Source organism: Podarcis erhardii (assembly GCF_964252035.2).
Source record: "Podarcis erhardii genome assembly, chromosome: 3".
NCBI classification, from domain to species: Eukaryota; Metazoa; Chordata; class Lepidosauria; order Squamata; family Lacertidae; genus Podarcis; species Podarcis erhardii.
The window spans coordinates 110,800,060-110,808,490 of record NC_138507.1 but is presented as its reverse complement, the minus strand read 5'-3'; the positions used below and the strand labels follow the sequence as shown (position 1 = coordinate 110,808,490).

The 8,431-nt window shown below is 49.5% G+C and overlaps 1 protein-coding gene across 30 annotated transcripts in view; it reads left to right on the top strand.

Moving 5' to 3' along the window:
* Positions 1-592: 592 nt before the first annotated feature.
* NRXN1 (neurexin 1) overlaps positions 593-8,431 on the top strand; it is a 1,006,781-nt gene continuing 998,942 nt past the window's right edge. For 29 of the 30 annotated variants that reach the window (XM_081854480.1, XM_081854477.1, XM_081854473.1 and 26 more), the window contains exon 1: positions 593-911. The gene's annotated coding sequence lies outside the window, so the exon portion shown is untranslated. The remainder of the gene's footprint in view (positions 912-8,431) is intronic. The other variant, XM_081854479.1, reaches the window with a different exon arrangement.

The following is an 8,431-nucleotide window of genomic DNA, read 5'->3' as shown; positions in this document are numbered from 1 at the left end:
TCTTGTGGAAACCCAGAGCCGGTCTGAAGGCGGGGAATATTGGGGGGGGGTGCATCCTCAGTTCCCATCCTCTGCTACCCACCGACCGCTAGGCAAAGCTCCACGAGGTTTCCATTTTCTGGGGGTGGGGGGGAACCTGCAGCAGCAGGACACATCTCTATATACAGGATCCCTGCTGTGGAAAAGGCTCGGGGAGGGGGCGTGTTAGAAAGCACGATCACGTCACCGGCTTTGAAGAGAAGATCAGAATTTGGTGCAAAAAAGAGAGAGGGGAAAAAAAGGAACAAAGGGGCTGTTTTGGATCCAATCTATAAATTGCATTTCGTTCTACCCTGCGTCCCCCGCTCCCAAGACCCCCACCCCCCACCCCGCAGAAGATGAAGCGCGGACCTGTCTCTCCCCTTTTGCTCCAGCCTGGCTGTGATGGAGAGATGGAGGCTGCCGTGGAAAGAGGGAGGGAAGGAAGGAAGGAGGGAGCGGCTACTGTCCACGATGCTGCAGAGAGGACGGCTCCTCCCTCCTCTTGCAGACAGACAGCAACCAGGCGGTCACGTGGGCCCCCGCCAGCCCTCCTTTTCGCTTGCCTCTCCTCCCCGGTTCTGCGAGATAGGGAGAAGCCGGAGCCTGACGCTGCTGAAAAGGCAACGGACGGCACTTTTTTTTTTTTTTTTAAAGACCCCCCCTCCCTTTCTACCCCCTGCTTCGTCTCTTTCTCTCTCTCTCTCTCTCTCCCCCCACCCCCGCCGATCCTGCCTTATTCAGGGGAGGGAGAGGAGGGAAGGGAGGAAGGAAGAAGAAGAGAAGGAAAGGGAGAGAGAGAGAGAAAGAGAAAAGGAACCTAAGGGAAATTCTCTTTGGCCAACACATGCCTCGAGAGCCGTCCTTGCGAGCGGAAAGGAACAGCCGTGCAGGTAAATAGCTGGCTTGGGGAGGGGACAGGTGGTGGCGGCGGCGGCAGCGGAGGAGATCGGGGAGGCTGCGGGGGTTAAGGACCCGGGTTAGGGACGCTCTGGTCCGTCGAGGAGGCAGGAGAAGGCGCGAGAAGGCGCTCCGGCTTGGCGTGCGGCGTTTTCCTCAATTTTTTTTTTTTTTTTGGGGGGGGGGGGAAGCAAGAGGTAGACGATCTCGGCGCGATGGTGGCTGGTTAGGAAGTTGAAAGGCTGCCGGTGGTGATTTATTCGCGATCGGGGGTGGGGTAGGGGGGGAGAGAAAGGGAGGGAGGGGAGGCAGGTCTCGCTGGCGTTTTGGAGACTCGCGGATGGGGGGGGGAGAGGGGAGGGTGGGAATTGATCCTCTTCTTGCGTGTCTCTTTCCTCCCCCCCCACTCCCCCCCCCCCCAGCCACCTTCCTTCCTCCCAGCACACCTACGTTGGAAGGAGATGGGGCAATGGGAATAAGGAGCGTTTCGGGGAGCGGGTGGGAAGCTGGCAGGGTGGTTTGACGAAAGGTTGGCATTTTGGGACGTTTTTGATGGAGATCCGTTCGAGAGAGCTTGGGGGGGGTGTTCTCCCTATTGCCTCCCCTTTGCCTACCTAATGGGTTAGAAGAAACTGCTCTTAGCCTTGTTGGTGCCTTATTTTGGATTTTATCCGTATGTATATATCTATATATGTATCTGCAGCCTTCCTTGGTAGAGGAAAAAAGGAAAATAATCCCGTGTTTTCCCCCTTAGTAGCCAAAGAAAGGATTCGATGCTAGGAAGTAAGTAGGTAGGGATATACGAAAATGGGGGAGGGGGCGCTAAGTAACCATAAATAAATACAAATAATGGTGGTGTTAAGGATTTCGCTTTTGAACTAAAGCGCTGCTCTCTTTGGCTGCAGCAAAGGTTGTTTTTGTGTGTGTCCCCCACACCTCCACCCCGAGCTCCCCGTTTTTTTATTTATTTGAGTCTACCATTCGTGTGCTCTCCAGGTCTTGCCCGCACCCGGAGAAAATCCTATGGACACTTATAACAGCAGGACGCTGCCAAGACTGTATGTGCCAAAATGACCTGCTATTTATTAAGGATTTATTGTCATATCAGTCTCCCTTGCTTTAAGTCTCCTTCCCTTCTTCACCCCCCCCCCCCCCGCTCCTCCGCCCTTGTTTTAATAGCTCAGTTGGGGGCACCTGTGACCAAAACGTGATTTTAATTTTTAAAAACCCCGATCAGGTATTTTTTTTTCTTAGAGGAGGGCGTTGCATTTATTGATGAGCGGTGCAACACTGTATCCCCACCTTATTAAATGGAGGGGGGAAAGGACAAAAAGGTTTTAATCTCTCTCTCTCTTTCTTTATATATTTAAAAGGTCTGAGAGCCCACTTTAAAAGCATGCCTGTTAAATCAGCAGTCCATCTTCCATTATATATATCTGCTTCACTTGTTTTGCAAATGACTAGACAGTCGGTGCTGTTTATCATTGTATCAGCCATAATAAATAAGCAAGTGGCTATTTATTTATTTTTTATTTGCTGCTGTTTTGGCATTATATATATATATATATATATATATATATGCATGCATGAGGAGGGGGGCAGCACAGAGAGAGTGGGGTGGGAGGGGGAGAGAGGGAGAGAAGAAGGAAAGGGGCTGGCCATCAATTTCATCTAAGAAGGATGTTGAAGAGGGATCTCCTTAGCTCAATGTCTCTCTCCTGCTGACACTTGTAGGGACCACTCTGCTATTCACTCCTGGCTCTTAGGTCTATTTTGTGTGTTCAGACAAGCACATACAGCCTTGTCTGGTCTTCCAGCAACACAGCTGGTCACCTTTTCCTCCCCACTGGCACAGCTCCTACCCTTCCCATATGTATGGTCAATCCAGCAATAGCCTTTCCCCTTGAGATGGACAGACATGATTCCCCCCCCCCAAAAAAATACTAATATTAACCACATAAACTCACAACCACAGAACAGAGGAGACTCCTTTCTGAGAGCATTTTAACTCTTAAATCATACAGACAATTACCTATTCATAGCTACAGCTCATCCATCTCTCCTTTTTTTTTGGATTTGCACCTTCACCACCCCTGCCAATAGCCGTTCTCTAAAGATTATATGAAATGCGGACAAGGAGAGAAACAAAAACTCTCCTCCAAGCCACAGACTGGATGGCTGTGGCTCCAGGAACTTTTGGAAAACATAATATCTCTGGGAGATTTCCATTCCCTGTCTATGCATACCGTATATGCCATTGGGCGCACAGATGATCAACTTCTCACAGTGGCCTCAGCAACAGCCCCCCCCCCCACTTTACACACATTGCTGCTCTCTTCAGGTGTTCACCTTTCATCTCCAAACCTGTAGACACAGAAATGCAAATCTACAAGCACACATACACACACACTTTCCTCATCACTTGCAGCAAATGCATTTCAGTCTTAGTAAGGCACAGGGAGACCCCCACCCCCCCAAAAAAAATTAAAAATCCCCTTCTGTTTCTTACACTTGCAGTAATCCCTTGTGTTCACCCATCACAACGGCGGCTGCAATAAGTTGCACATTTAATGACGACACACTGTCGCCTTGTGTACATGATTCCTCTCTCACATGCACTTTATCACCTCTGCAGTTTACCCACCGAACAACACAACACACTTTCCACATACTCCTTGGGGGTGCTCATTCTCTCCCCCCCCCCCAATGCCAGTTCCTGCTCCCTCGCCATCATGACACCTCATGTCGTAGATATGATCACACCCTCGGTTGCCTCCTCTCTTTTATTTTTTATTTTTGCACAGTCAACTCCTTATCCAAATGTCTCTTATGATGCTCACTGCTGTGGATGGAAGGCTCTCTCTCTCTCTCTCTCTCTCCATACAGAGCCTCTTTTCACTAATGGGAGTGAGGCAGACAATCAGTTCCTTCCGCAGTTCTTTGTAACACCCGAAATCGATGCATTCTCTCCCCTTTGCTTACTCTGCCACACAAAACCCCCACAGCCCTTCCATGCGATTCTTTCTCTCTCTCCCTGGCACACACCTGCATCTGTACAAATGAACCCCTTCCTGCAGCTATGCTCTGCAATTCTGTTCCCCCCACCACCACCTCCCATCGCAACCGTGAAACATTGGGTCAAGTAAAAAAATCCCTCCAGCTCGTACACAGGTTATCCTCCTTCAAATTCATTAGCTCTCATTCAAGAAGCTGTTTCCTGTAATTAATGAACTATCCCACCCCCACCTCGCATCCCAACACAGATACATATTCATTGCCTGGCCTCCTTTCCTTTAGCAATTTTCACTGAGCACACCCACATTTCCAGGAAGGGTTTACAGGCAGAGTGCACGGTTTGCATGCGGGTTTGGATTCTTGGCGTCTCCGGTTCCAAGGATCTCTGGTTAGCTGGGCCCATTGAGAACTCCTGCTGGTCAGAGGATGGGCCCTACCTAACATGCAAAAGACGAGAGCCCCTTTTATTTTTGCGAGAAGGGCCACAGCTCAGGGGCAGAGCACATGCTTTGCATGCATAAAGCACAACAACACCCAGGCTCCAGGCTCGGCGTATGTCGCATCCAGCGCACACCCACACTCTTGGGGAGCGAGCTAGAGCGCACATGTGTGTGTGTGTGTTTTTGCGCGCGGAAGGTTTCCGCTTGCGGGTCGGAGGCTTGCAGTTAAAAAGCGTCTAGTGAAGCAGAGCTGAGAAAGCGATGCGCGGGACCTTGGAGAGCTCCGGCCAATGAGAGGCACCAGCAGCGCGCGGAGCCAGATGCTTTCTGTTCTGGCGATTCGCCTTCGTTTCCCCAGACCTGCTGGAGGAGGAATCCCGTCCACTCTCTCGCATCATGCATCCTTTTTTTCCCCGGCCGCAGGCTCGATAGATCCCCACCCCTTTCCCCGGGATACTTTCGGCCAAAGACAGGCGCGCGCCACTGCTCTCCAAAACACACACACACCGCGAAGCGCACGGAGACGCACGACGCTTCCTTTCCCCTCCTTCCTTCTCTTTTCCCGGGGGAAGCAGTGGCGTAGCGTGGGGGGTGCAGGGGGGGCCGGCCGCACCGGGCGCAACATCTGGGGTTAGGGCAAATCCACGGGTTAGGGGGCGCAAATCCACGGGTTAGGGGGCGCAAATTACTTGCCTTGCCCCGGGTGCTGACAACCCACGCTACGCCACTGGGGGGAAGGCGGGTGCGCCGCCGGCGCCTGGGCTGTGGAGAGCCAAGGAGAGCCGGGCTCCTTTCCTTTTCCCTTTCCCGCACCTGCCTTCAGCCAAGGCGCCGAGATTGCCAAGGCACCGGCGGCCTCCGAGCCTGGCGCGCACGCTGCCGGGCAAGAGGAAGGCGGAGCGAGGCGGGGCGCAGCTGCTTGCTGCCTCCGCCGCTGCTGCGTGTGGGAGCGCCAGAAGGAGGCTGAGGGAGGACGAAGGAGCCAGCGGACGCTCAATGCGGTGCCATAAATTGTGGCGCCTCCTTCCCAGCCAGCCCTCCGGGCAGCGGGGAGAGACACCTGGCTGGCCGGGGCAGCTGGCGGCGCTTGCTGCCTCAGAGCCTCTCTCCAGGTGGGGAAGGGCCTGCTGGCTGCGTCTTCCGTCGAAGTCTCGGCGGGGTTGGCTCTTGCCCCAGGAGGTGAAGAGCGGCTTTTGCTGCTGCTGTTCTGGCCGTGCTCGGCTATTGCCGAAAGGGTCCACACAAACGCGCGCAAGGCCGTCTGCGCCTGCGTGGAAAAAGACCCTCAGTCTCGGGCCCAAGAAATTTCCCTCAAGTTGTTGTTGTTTTTAAGATATTTATTAGAATTTCCAAATTACTACAAAAAGCCAACAAAAAAACAAAAATGCACAAAAAATAACAAAAAATAACAAAAATACACAGTTAAAAGGAAAAAAAGAACAAAACAAGTATAATTTCCAATACATATTTCCATTCACTTATTTCCCAGACCTCCTCTCACCTCCCCTTTTTGTATTCCAGTTCAAATTCTTAACTCAGCAAATCCTTAGAAATTTCCCTCAAGTTGAGCAGCGCTGACCAAACCACAACCACCCCCAACACGCGCTGGAAACACAACAACCCACAACCGTTAAAGCGCTTCCCCTTTCCTTATTTATGAAGGATTATCCGTGATAAACCTTGACCAATCCTTGCCCCCTATTCCGCCCATTTTTGTTTTTGCCTTGGGGGATGCCTTGCTCACAGAGTAGACCCAAGACAATTTGCCGCCTGAGGCATGTGGCACGGTGCCCCCCCCCTTCTGCTTAAAGAAGCTGGCTGGACTGGCAACCTAAAAAGATGCTGGTGACTGGGATACATCCCTCACAACACCTGAGGGCTGTGGGTTGCAGGTGAGGTGGAGGCAGGTGGTGTGGTACAAACAGCCCTGTCAGCCCCACAAAAGGGGGTTCTAAAGGAGCGGTGGTGGTAGATAATAGAAGGGCAAAGGGGAGCTTTATTTATTTCTAAAGGAATAGTGGTGGGGTCAAGCACCTCTCATAAATTGCAGTATCCCCTACCCCCAATGGTAGGGCTGGCCCTGCATCCCAGCATTTTGCTAGCATGAGGTACTCAGGTTTGCATTCTTCAGAGTTCCACCTACCTCTGTGCACACTTCAGACCCAGTATCAAAAGTGGACTGTGCAATGATGCACCTCTTCTCTAGTTCACATGCATATAATTATTGATTATGATCATTAATGAGCACTGATAGTAAGCATGCAACGTGCTGCCTGTCATTTTGCCCATGGTTGCATTGTTAGATGCCACATTTTGGGTCTCATTCAGTGGAGGATAGGCTAAAGCAGACTAGCTGATACAAGGAGCACTTGACAGATGGGCAATGGCAGAGCAATGACTAGGGTCACTGAGTTAGAACTGGGATGTTAGAAGCACGCTCCTGTTTTCATCTGTGAAATGTTGGAAGGTATGGCCATATTTAGTGGGTTCCAGAATGCATTTGGAAACAGCACCCTAAATGCATTCTAATTTAATTGAACAGTTGCATTTCTACCACACAGCTTCACATATTAATGCACTGTCCACATCCCTTCATAAAGGAATACCTTATTGAGAGGGGCATTTCAGTCCCAACAAAGACACTTCTTTCCCTCTCCTCATATAGAGCTCACTCCAAGCAATTATAAAATGAAGCCCTATTCTTGATTTGTGTAGCTGTTACCAAGTGATCCCATTTACTCATACAGGGATATATAAACTGATCCATAGCTCAGTGATAAAGAACATTATTTGCACGCAGAAAGTTCCAGATTCATTCAGTCTCCCATTAGGATGAGGAAAAAGTAATCTGAAACACTGGAAAGTGAGTTCTAGTCAGTGGTACAATACTCACTTTACAATGGTCTGACCTTGTGAAAACCACATTATTATGTTCTTAAACATGTTCTTTGGATGAAGGGCAGTATATAAACTTAATAAAACAACAACAACTACAACAACAACTACAACAACAACAACAACATAATAAATTACAAATGTGCCAAGACTTACATAGTGCTACTGCTGTCCGTTTCCTCTTTTGTTCCTTTGAAATCGCAAAGTATAAAAATGCGCAAAGCAAGATTTGAAAAGCAAAAATTAAACAGAAACATGTCCTGAGAAATTACAGAATATTGGCTCCCTCCATCTTGAACTTAGACAAGGCATTAACATGCGTCAAGCACCTTGGCAACTGATTGAAATTATTTATATTTACTAAACCACTGCACTGTTCATTCCAACATTTTCTGAAATAGAAAACTGTACCAACAATTGCAAGATACTGCTTCCTACCAATCACTGCACAATATCAGGCTATTCCCTTTCTCCTCAGCTTCCCACCTGATTGGCACAACATTGGAATGCTCCTGGTTGCTGTGCAATAGAATGCAAATTAGGGATGCCAGTGGGTGAAATTTGCTGAAGGCACATCAAGAAAGAAAATGACATTTGATAGTCTAGGGGAGGTTGTGCTCTGGTGTTACTTCTACTTTGAGGCTTTTTTTGAGGGGGGGTGTTGCTATTGCATGTGCCTGAGTTCTGCTGGATGACAGCTTGTGCTGCTAAAGTGGGACACAGATTTACGATAGAAAAGCTATCAGTGAATATGTATTATCCATTAAGTTAAATATACAACTGGGAGAGTTCAAGGCAGTGGTGGGGGAGATGTATTTCTTAAAACATGCAAACTGCTTTAGCCACACCACACACAAACACTCGCACGCACGCACAAATTAATTCCAAGATGAGGCTTATGTGAACAGGGCTTTGGCCTTTACCTTAAGCAGAGGTAGCCAATGTGTTCCCCTTCAGGTGTTCCTGGACCACAATTCCCATCAGCCTCAGCCATCATGACAAATAGCCAGGGATATTGAGAGCTGGGGTCTGGAAGACACCACTGGTCCTAAAAGAGTAATAGCAGAGGATGGCTGAACTGTGTTCTGTATGATACAGCAATCTAGCTGTATCATACAGCTTCTCCCCCCTTTGCAATAATGTAAAATTTCAACAGTTAAAAG